We start from the raw sequence: 12,793 nt of genomic DNA, 5'->3' as shown, positions 1-12,793 counted from the left end.
TAGGTTGACATAGATATTTATGGGATCATATATTCTGTCTTAAAAAAAATTTGTAAATAGGGGATCATGCTGATATAGACTGTTGCGTGGTTCTGATTTAATACTTTTAATTAAGTTTGAGACAATTGTGTGGTTCCCATTAAGTTCCACTAATTTGAAGATAGATTGGTAGAATTAATTTCATTTTTTATCCATCCCCTTAGTAGGACTCATCTTTATGTCCACATAATTCCTTAGTATTCACATCTTTATAATACCCGACAGTGTGGGTAAATTTAAATGTTTGTTTATGTTCCTATTTCTAGGTTAGTAAAAGGTTGCAATAGACAATAGGGAATCATATTTAATGGTGGATCTATTGATCAACCCGACACTGTTAAACTAACATTGTAGATGGTATTTATTAAATTGAGATCAATTATAATTGGGCAACGTTATGTTGTGGTGGGTTAGTATTTTTATATATTTTTTAATATTGATAGTGAGCACTATTTAATATTTAGCATGGTGTAATTAGCATCATTGACTATAAAATAATTTAATTCTAGGATCAGTATTTCACTTATAGTTCTTGGTTCACAATATGATGATATTAGAATTTATTTGGTTTATGGGCTGAGTTCAGCGCATATATTCAATTTAATTATAAAAATGGAAATTAATCTATATACACAAATGACGATTGGAGGTATAATTTAATGGACTAGGTAGTATTCGAATAATAATAAGGTAAAGAACACTATTAAATATGGGTACTGGTTAATAAATAATGGACAATGGTTAGGGATTTTGAGCACTATAAATCTGTGTCCTCTAAATAATCATTATATTAATTTTCAGAAAAGGATCGGTAATTTATGATTACGAATATTTAACTTATGTAGGTTATCACCTTTTAAGTTGCTCACTGGGGTGTATATAGTATTAATAGGGATCTTTCTAATTCATGCATGCATTCAGTACTAGTTCTAATAGGTTTATCAAGTCTAAAAAGGTCTTGTAGGTGATGTTAATTAATCTAATTAATTTACCTAATTATTTTGACAGGAAATTATGTCAATCACACAGGAGGTATATATAGGTGCCAAGAGTTCACTCTCACTTATAGCTGTGAGGTGGACCTTGAGACACTACGTCAGGTAAATTCCTTATCCTATCCAGTCTGTAATTGAATAAGACATGTTTAAATTTTGATTTTCACCTAAGATATCCCATTTTTATAGGGAGTGGATTGGATAGTGCTTTTTGAATCCATCTGGTTTGCCCTTTTATTTTTGAAGTCCAATAGGATTTATTAGAAAGGTGAGCCTGTCTCTTAAATAATTAAAATAAAATATTTTACTTATTTACATAAGTGTATATATGACCTATTTAGTCTGCCATGAGTGTTAAATTTAGTTGCTACATCCCCTTATTAATTTTTTTTTGCAATACTGGGGGTAGCTTATTTTTTACAAGGTTTAATGAACTCCTAATCCTAATGAAGTATCCCATAATTCCATAGGAAGCATACGGATATACTACTGATTTACTTCGGTCACACCGATAAATTGAAGGTCAATTAGTACCTAAAAGGTGAGCTTATGTTGTCTAAATCACTGTTTTTAGGTGGATCATTATCCTCATAAGAGGGAACATACACTTCTAATTGAAAGCTTCTGTATACTCAGTCAAGAAGCCTTATAATCTGGCCATACATGAATTATTACAGTAGATTATTACTATTCTGTATAGGAACAGTCTATCATTCAGCATGGTCCTTTTTAAATCTACATATACATGTACATGTGGATATAATCTTGATACTAATATTTTATCATATATGATTTGATCTAAATTATAATGGTTTATCATATATGAATTTCTGTAATATAGACACACCTCAGTATAGTGAAAGGGTTATGTGAATTTATTGAAACATCTGTTTCATTGGACCTTGATTAGCTGTGGATTAAATTAATTTTTGAGACTATATCGAACCTCAATTAATGTATCCATAGATTATACCTCCTATGAATATCACAATGTTAGTTTGCTTAATGGGGCTATTGTTATATCTGTTAAAAATTATCCTCAGCAGAACTTCATATCTATAACATTTTTCACATTTAGCATAAGGATGCATATACCTAACGGGAGTGTAATTCTACTTTATAGGAATATATTCTCAGCAATTCCACGCTTTGTTTTTGTTGACATATTTTGGTGAAGCCATTTTTTGCTATGTATAACCGCTTTAATTAACCAACTGAGTATCTTCAATGTGATCATTCTCATTCAAACCAGATGCTATTCTTACAGTCATCATACAATTTGTTTATCAGTGTGCATCCAATAAACTGTCTGGTTATATGATGAAAAGAACAAGTTAATCATTATACTAGTACATCAGTTTCTAATCTGACATCTGAAGTTGATTCGCACAATAGGGTTCTGATTCTTATTTTCTTCGTTTCCAATTTTCTCTTGTTCTCTCCTCCTCCAATGTTCTTCTCATTCTTAGTTTTGTATATTTTATATGATTCATTGTCTTTATTTGAGCACTCAAGTTAATATCAAATACTGAAGGGATTTTATAATCAATGCTATTTGATACATATGTGGATTAAAAAAGTGTATTTATCAATGTTATTTTAAGGGATATTATTTGATGTATATCTTTTGTGAACCACCTAGATGTGAACCCCTGATGAAGTCCTAACTGACGAAACGCGTTGGTTTTCTACGAATTTGGGTTTCTATGAATTTGTGAACAGGTCACACATGCTTTTTCGTGTTTAAGGATAAGCACTTCACCAAACAACTGAGAACATCATACAATAGATTATTACAAATGAATGTATTACTCAAACAACTGAGAACATCATACAATAGATTATTACAAATGAATGTATTACTCAATCAACATGTATTCATGTTATGGAAGTTTATATGACAATACTGTAATATGTTGTTTTAATAAACAATATTTTTATCATATGAATTAGATATCTGTGGTGGTTAAGCTCCCAAGAGAACCCTTTTTTTTGTCTCTCTATATATATTTATATATAGGCGCCCTTGCCCCAAAACGTTGTAATGGAGTGATGGAATAAATACACCTTTTGCACTTTATTTGCTTATCTGTTGACATCAGTGGGCTGGGTAATATATGTGTATGGAGTTTACCGGAGCAGTTTATATTTCATGAAGTGAGTGCCGATTCACCTGCTTTATATATATAAATATATATATATATATATATATGTAAATACTGTACATCATTTGAAGTACACTCTATAAGGATTTTCACCCCTTTCTCACTGCATGTTGCAGCTATCTATCGCCCACCTGGGCACCCCAAAAAGTTTATGGAATATTTTTCTGCTTGGCTCCCTCACTTTTTATCCCCTGATATCTTCAACACCATTATGGATGATTTCAATATCTCTATTGACAGTCCCCAATCTCTTCATGCCTCTAAACTTCTTTCTGTAACCTCCTTTCTTGCCCTCTCCCAATGGACTGATTCCCCTACTTATCAGGAGGTCCACTGCCTTGAACTTGAATTCACCAGACTATGCTCTGTTTCTGAACTCACTAACACTCCTTTCCCTCTCTCAGATCACAACCTTATCACCTGCATGCTCTCCTTCATTACTTCAGACTCAATGTCCCTGAAGTCTATTAAGCTGCCTCTAACCCACAGAAATATTAACGCTATTAATTTTCAACAACTATCTACCTCTCTGCAACCACTGCTCTCACCAATTTCTACATTCACCTCTCCTGAGACTGCTGTGTCACACCTTAACCAAACTCTAGACACAGCACTTGATGAAGTGGATCCAGCTACCCATCCCACTCCACCTAGACATAGATGTCAACCGTGGTACTCTAAATACACTAGACACCTACAAAAACTCTCACGTAAAGTAGAACTCCAGTGGCGTAAATCTCGTAGTTCAAGTGACTTTCTCACATATAAGACCATATACCACTCTTATCATAATGCTCTGAACACTGCCAAACAAACATATTTTAAACCTCTAATCTCTGCTCAAGCCTCTAACCCCAAGCAACTTTTTAATACATTTAAATCACTTCTTGTCCCTACCTCACCCAACCCACCAGCCACTGTCAGTGCGCAAGATCTTGCTTCCTATTTAAAGGACAAGAATGATAAGATCCAAAATGAAATGTTATGCTCTTCCACAGCAAGTAACCTGCTCAATTCCCTGCCTGAACCATCTAACACCTTCTCTTAATTTGATCCTATAAATGAAGATGACGTATATGCACTCTTTTCATCTGCCTGCTCTACTACCTCTCCCCTTGACTCTACACCCTCACAAATTAGTAAAGTTCTGTCTGCTGTACTCATCCCGACCTTAACTTAAATCTTTAATCTCTCCCTGTCTACTGATATCTTTCCTTCCCTGTACAAGCATGCAGTGATTACTCCAATTCTGAAAAAATAAAACTATGACCCTAACTCTCTCTCAAACTACCGTCCCATCTCTCAGCTCCCATGCCCCTCCAAGCTACTTGAGAGTTTTGCCTACACTTGCCTCACACACTTTCTTAACTCACACAGCTTACTGGACCCACTTCAGTCATGATTTTGAGCCCAACACTCCACAGAGACAGCACTGACTAAGGTAGTGAATGACTTGGTCACTGCTAAATCTAAAGGCCATTACTTACTACTTCTTCTCCTTGATCTCTCTGTTGCTTTTGACACTGTTGACTACTCTTTTCTCATACAAATATTACAATCCCTAGGTATTCAGGACACAGTCCTTTCTTGGTTCTCACCCTACCTATCTAATCTCTCTTTCAGTGTTAATTTCTCTGATTCCACCTCCTCTTCGCTACCTCTCTCAGATGGAGTACCGCAAGGCTCAATCTTAGGTCCTCTTCTTTTCTCTATCTTTACCACATCTCTTGGCAAACTAATCAACTATTTCAGATTTCAGTACCACCTGTATGCAGATCATACTCAAATCTACCTATCCTCCCCTGATTTGTCACCATCTGTATTGAGCCGTGTCTCTGAATGATTTTCTGCCATTTCATCTTGGATGACATTTCGCCACCACAAACTTAATATTTCCAAAACAGAATTCATTATATTTCCACTGGCCAATAGTAGTTACCAACCTGATATCTCTAACACTGTTGAAAACTCATCAATCATCCCTACCCCACAAGCTTGCTGCCTAGGTGTCATCCTTAACTCTGAACTGTCCTTTGTTCCCCACATTCCATTTGTCTCAAGATCATGTTACATGCATCTAAGAAACATATTCAAAACATGACCATATCTTACACAAGACACAGCAAAAAGTCTAATCCATGCTCTCATTATCTCCCGCATTGATTATTACAATAGTCTCCTGACCGGTCTTCCCAAACATAGGCTCTCACCACCTCTACTATCCATTTTGAATGCAGCTGCGAGACTAATCTACCACGCAAGACGTTCATCATCTACTGATCCGCTCTGTCAGTCCCTCCATTGGTTACCAGTATTCTACCGTATTAGATATAAAATACTTTTACTGACATAAAAGGCTATTAACCCAACTGCACTAAAATACATCTCCTCACTCATCTCATAATATCTCCCTACCTGACCTCTCCGCTCTGCACAAGATCTGCATTTCTCATCCACATGCATTACTTGGTCACACTCAGAATTACAGGACTTTGGGGGTATTTCTGACCTGATTGCATGCTAGGTTTATTCGCTGTGGTGCGATCAGGTCAAAACTGCGCATGCGTATGCACCGTAATGTGCATGCACATCGTACGGGTGTGATATCCCATAACAACAAGGTCATTTTTGACAACAGTGTAGTTGCCTGTGCCATTTTTAATAAAGTTTATTTAAAAGAAAAATGAACAGCAATTTGAGAAGAGTAATTTGGAGCCATGGTGAGGAAAGTGCTGGCGACGCCATTATGGAGAGATGAGCAGCTGAGAGAGGGGAGACAAATAAGCTGAAAGTTGCATAAGAGAGTAAGCAGAAGTGCAAAATACAGCAGTGGAAGTGCAGCAATTAACAAGTAAGAACGCCATGGGGTAAATTTACTAAAATTGGAGTTCTATTAAGATGAGATGTTGCCGATAGCAACCAATCAGTTTTCAGGTATTATCTTCTAGAAGGTACTAGATAAATGAGAAGTAGATCCTGATTGGTTGCTATGGGCAACATACCAGCTTAAATAGAACTCCCATCTTAGTAAATTTACCCCCATGACACTCTCAGCCAAGAGAGTGCACAGCAAGTGTCAGAGACAGAAGAGTATAAAGCCTTTATACCAATGCTGAACGGCCTACATCTGTGGGGAAACTGCCTCAGCAACACCTATTGACTGGGTAAGATAAATCCATATTTATACTGAAACCTGCTCCACTGCAAATGACATTGGGGGTCATTCCTAGTTGATCGCTAGCTGCAGTTGTTCGCAGAGCAGCGATCAGGCTAACAAATGGCTGTTCTGCGCATGCGGAGCAATGCACACGCATGACGAACGGCCACAACGAACTATGTAGTTTTGCACAGGGTCTAGCAAAGCTTTTCAGTCGCACTGCTGGCCGCAGAGTGATTGACATGAAGTTGGCATTTCTGGGTGTCAACTTACCGATTTCAGGGAGTGTTCGGAAAAAATGCACGTGTACCTGGAAAAACGCAGACGTGGCTGGGAGAACGCTGGCAGGTTTGTGACATCAAAACAGAATATGAACAGTCTGAAGTGATCGCAAGCGCTGAGTAGGTTTTGAGCTACTCTGAAACTGCACAAAAAAACTTTGTAGCCGCTCTGCGATCCTTTCGTTCGCACTTCTGATAAGCTAAAATACACTCCCAGTGGGCGGCGGCATAGCGTTTGCACGGCTGTTAAAAACTGCTAGCGAGCGATAAACTTGTAATGACCACCATTATCCTATAATTACTATACCTATGCAGCGATTTACATGGCAAGCAGCTCCAGTTTGTTTTAACAATCATCTTTGATACACAGAGCTACAATATTGTATTCACAGTTCATATAACTAGTCCTAACATAAAAATAACTAGTCCTATAATAAGACTGCATAGGAGACCACAAATAGGTTGAACTCGATGGACAATTGTCTTTTTTTCAACCTTAGTTACTATGTTACTATGAGACAATAGCTACAAATCCCCATGTAACAACATAACCGGGCACCAACATGCACATAGAGACCCCTGCAGTGACACCAGTGTTATCTGGGACTTAAATATTGTCTGCATAGGCTGATTTCTATTACTAAGCAACATAGTATTAATTTCAAATTTAGTTATATTGCCATTTGTGTAATGACGTAAAGTGTATATGGGCCCTCATTCCGAGTTGTTCGCTCGGTAAATTTCTTCGCATCGCAGCGTTTTTCTGCTTAGTACGCATGCGCAATGTTCGCAATGCGACTGCGCCAAGTAATTTTGCTATGAAGATAGGATTTTTACTCTTGGCTTTTTCTTCGCTCTGGCGATCGTAGTGTGATTGACAGGAAATGGGTGTTACTGGGCGGAAACACGGCGTTTTATGGGCGTGTGGATGAAAACGCTACCGTTTCCGGAAAAAACGCAGGAGTGGCTGGAGAAACGGGGGAGTGTCTGGGTGAACGCTGGGTGTGTTTGTGACGTCAAACCAGGAACGACAAGCACTGAACTGATCGCAGATGCCGAGTAAGTGTGGAGCTACTCTGAAACTGCTTAGTAGTTTGTAATCGCAATATTGCGAATACATCGTTCGCAATTTTAAGAAGCTAAGATACACTCCCAGTAGGCGGCGGCTTAGCGCGTGCAACTCTGCTAAAATCGCCTTGCGAGCGATCAACTCGGAATGAGGGCCATGGTGTCTGTGGTTAAGTTGCTTGAATCAATTATTTCCCTTCCCTACTGTAATCAGTTCCTTTTCTGAGTTACGTAATAAACCATTTATTCTTTCATACAAAGCCCTGACTGCATTTCTTTGTGTCTGGGTAAACCTTGCCTCTCTGCCAGGAATATAGAAGAGCTGCTGCTGAAGGAGGAATAGCCCATCAAGGTATCCCTGACCTATTCCACATAGTTTACACACTTGTTATATATATTACTTTGGTACAAAGCGAAACGTTGCTGAGTGATGGATTAACAAATAATCCATTCGCACAGCCAATCGCAAGGAGATTGACAGGAAGAAGGCGTTTGTGGGTGGCAACTGACCATTTTCTGGGAGTGTTTTGAAAAACGCTGACGTGTCCAAGCATTTGCAGGCCGGGTGTCTGACGTCAGTTCCAGGACCGCACAGGCCGAAGTGATCACAGCGGCTAAGTAAGTTCAAACCTACTCAGAAACTGCACAAAACTTTTTTGTACCACTCAGCTGCACAAGCGTTCGCGCACTTGCAAAGTGAAAATACACTCCACTATAGGCTGCGACTTATGACGTCATATGCTTAGGGTGGAGACAGGTAATGGCTTTCAGGTGTGCATCAGGCTTTTCTCCTGTCTGTTTATGGTGGTCTTGACAAAGGTCTCCGTGAGGACAGAAATGTTGACAACTATGGGGGTAATTCCAAGTTGATCGCAGCAGGATTTTTGTTAGCAATTGGGCAAAACCATGTGCACTGCAGGTGGGGCAGATATAACATGTTCAGAGAGATTTAGATTTGGGTGGGGTGTGTTCAATCTGCAATCTAATTTGCAGTGTAAAAATAAAGCAGACAGTATTTACCCTGCACAGAAACAATATAACCCACCCAAATCGAACTCTCTCTGCACATGTTACATCTGCCTCCACTGCAGTGCACATGGTTTTGCCCAATTGCTATCAAAAATACTGCTGCGATCAACTTGGATTACCCCCAATGTTTCTATGGTGATGTGGTATTAAAACTTTGGTGAATTTACTAGAATACTGGTGAACGCTGTCTACTATTACATATAGATGGTGACCTCCATGCAAACTGGATGCCTCCTGGGTTTTAAGCACCCCAGCAATCAATCACATTGAATTATGAGTGTGCGCTTCAACTACATGGTATATATATATATATATATATATATATATATATAAAACATTTCCCCTAATAGTCTGTATTACTTATTACCATATTCTAACGTTATTGAAATTAGTATATCTCTATATTGCTTATGCACTTTTTTTTATTAACGTTCAGACCACATATACATTTGTATTATCTAATTCGTCTACATTGAGATGTTGCTGCATTTTTATTTGTTATTAGTATTGCTTTAAGCATACTTCTATCGTTTGACTCACCATAGTGTATAAAGGGGGTAATGGCTTTCAGGTGTGCATCAGGCTTTTCTCCTGTCTGCTTATGGTGGTCCTGACAAAGGTCTCCGTGAGGACCGAAATGTCGACAACTATGGGGGTAATTCCAAGTTGATTGCAGCAGGATTTTTGATAGAAGTTGGGCAAAACCATGTGCACTGCAGGGGAGGCAGATACAACATTTCCAGAGAGAGATAGATTTGGGTGTGGTGAGTTCAATCTGCAATCTAAATTGCAGTGTAAAAATAAAGCAGCCAGTATTTACCCTGCACAGAAACAAAATAACCCACCCAAATCTAACTCTCTGCAAATGTTATATCTGATCCCCTGCAGTGCACATGGTTTTGCCCAACAGCTAAAAAATGTCCTGCTGCAATCAACTCAGAATTACCCCCGCAGTCAGGCACTGCTCCGGGTTTCCATGGTGATGGTACACATTGTGAAGCACACTGTGCTATACGCAATGACGTCATCACTCAGTGCCACAGTTACTGGATGGGAAACACAGGGTGGGCGCGTCTTTCTGCACAGAGGATATTAGATAAGTCTCTTTTTTGTTCTCATTTGTATCCTGACGACAATTTACAGTAGCAAGTAAATTGAAACGTTGACAGATTGAGGTGGCACATTTGTCCTCTCATCAATGCCCTGAGTGCCGCACCATATCCGCTGGGATCCCGGTACCCGGCATATTATACCCAACCTGATCCAACGACCTAGGTGCCCTTGCTGTGTTAAATATCTATAGCTTGTTCAAAACAAAACACAACACTTCAGGATTTGATACAGAAAGCGTATATTGAAAAATCGCACATAATGCAGCCCATTTGCAGACAATGTGTGGCCTTAGAATATCCGGTGTTCTTTTCTTCAAAGATGCAGTATAACTAAGTCTCCTCCTCTCCTATGAGTGGTTACTTTTAGTATACCCATACATTTTAAATATTTTGGGTTCTTATTATGAACTTCTGCAAAATGCTGCGAGACGTTGCATGTGTTTAGAACTTTTTTTATGTTATTTTTAGAGATGTGCAGCGGGCCCATTTCGTGTTTTCTGTATTGGTTTTGGATCTGGATCCCCATTCCCGTTTTGGATCTGAATTGGTTTTGCCAAAACCACCCTTTCGGGTTTTGGTTATGGATCTGGATGATTTTTGGAAAAAACATAAAAACTGCTAAAATCACAAAATTTGGGGGTCATTTTGATCCTATGGTATTATTAACCTCAATAACATTAATTTCCCCTAATTTCTAGTCTATACTGAACACCTCACAACTCACAATATTGCTTTTAGGCCTAAAAATTGCACCAAGGTCACTGGATGACTAAATTAAGCCACCCAAATGGGCGGCACAAACACCTGGCCCATATAGGAGTGGCACTGCAGTGGCAGACAGGATGGCAGTTTTACAAACTAGGCCCAAAACAGCACATAATGCAAAGAAAAAAAAAGAGGTGAAAGATGGAATGGTCTTTGGGCCCTTCCACCCACCTTTATGTTGTATAAACAGGACATGGACACTTTAACAAATTAATCATTTTAGCGACAGGGTCTGCAACACGACTGTGGCTGAAATGATGGGTTTGTTTGGGGCCCCACAAAAAAAAGAAGCAGTTAATCACCCCACTTAAAAATAAGCAATTCATCTCTCCATGCACAAACTGGCTCTACAGAGGAAAGATGTCTGTCAGGGCTGACTGTTTTTGTGAATACATTAACCCTGGACCATCCGAAGGTGTAGGTGCTGGAGTATGGTGAAAACAGGGAAGACGAAGAAATTTCAGTTTCATATATTTATTAATAGGACAACGATTCCAATAATGTGTTAAATGACAATCAATATCACCCTATGTAAACTGATGTACTGCAATGAATGGCATAATGATAACCTGGAACAGTATTATAGATGCACTGAAGAAATGTTCATACAACTGAGTTTAAACAGGCTTGAGAATGAATGAAGAATTGTCCAAATAAAGCAATTATTGAAGCCATACTGTAAGGAGTGTTAACTGGATATTGTAGACATAATGAATAACTGTAGAGGCTTGTACTGAAGTTTAAAGGTTAAACTGGATGGCTGTGAAGAGTTGTCCTTGAGTGAAGCAACAATGAAGATATAATACTGAATGGAATACTTTCAGGTTTGTAAAGATAACACTTGAAGCAATGTGAAGAGCTGCAGCAGACCACAATGGTGAAGAATGAGTTAAACTGGATGATGAGAGAACAAGAAGCAGGATTAAGTATAAACATCCACAGACTGTGTGATTACAGCAGGCAGTCACTGAACAAACAGGGAAACCTCTCACAGGACTCCAGGAATCCACTTGTTGCCTCTTGGAGAGAGATTAACTAACAGCACATTAGGGAGCTGGTGGATCTCTTGCGGTGAAGGTTGCAGGCCGACCCCTGAGAGTGGAGGCTATATCTGGGCCACTGGAACCACACAGTATATCACAGAGCTAAGGCATAGAGTAGATACAACAAAGCACTGGCTCAGATTAACATAATCTCAGCATACTTAAAGGCAGCACAAGTACGGGATTGGCTAACACTTACCCACAGGTGTTTCACAAGTGTTTCACAGGTGCTCATTTGGTCTCCAACATGGCCACCTCCTATAGTGCAGACACACAGTGGCACCTTCGGCAATTCAGTCCCCACACTCCTGGCTCCCAGAACCTAAATAACCTCTGCCTCTGACCACACCACATCCCCACACGGCCACACAGCACCATGAGCAACCGCACTGGCAACAGACGTACTCCAGAACCCGCAGTGGTGAGTGATAGGTTCGTGACAATGTCATTCTCATCCTCTGATTCCTCACCTCTTTCAGTGTGAACATCCTCCTCCTCACAGAGTATTAATTTGTCCCCACTGGAATCCACCATCACAGGTCTCTGTGTACTTTCTGGAGGCAATTGCTGGTAATGGTCTTCCTGGAGGAATTTGTAATTCATTTTGATGAACATCATCTTCTCCATATTTTGTGGAAGTAACCTCCTATGCCGATCGCTGACAAGGTTACTGGCTGCACTAAACACTCTTTTGGAGTACACACTGGAAGGGGGGGGGGCAACTTAGGTAAAATAAAGCCAGTTTGTGCAAGGGCCTCCAAATTGCCTCTTTTTCCTGCCAGTATACATATGGACTGTCTTACATGCCTTCTTGGATGCTGTCACCCATATAATCCTCCACAATTCTTTCAATCGTGACAGCATCATACGCAGTGATAGTAGACATATCAGTAATCGTTGGCAGCTCCTTCAGTATGTACCAGATGTCAGCACTTGCTCCTGAGTGCCCTGCATCCCTTTCCTTGCAGCACAAGTTGCGGGAGAAAATGAAGGAGGAGCTATTGAAGGGTCACATTCCGCTTGAGTTGACAATTGTCTCACCAGCAAGTCTTTGAACCTCTGCAGACTTTTGTTTGCCTGAAAGAGAGATACGTAGGCTCTAAACCTAGGATCGAGCACAGAATGACCATCCTTGAATC

Source organism: Pseudophryne corroboree, chromosome 4 (genome assembly GCF_028390025.1).
Source record: "Pseudophryne corroboree isolate aPseCor3 chromosome 4, aPseCor3.hap2, whole genome shotgun sequence".
Taxonomy (NCBI): Eukaryota; Metazoa; Chordata; class Amphibia; order Anura; family Myobatrachidae; genus Pseudophryne; species Pseudophryne corroboree.
Note: the sequence above shows the minus strand (reverse complement) of the source record.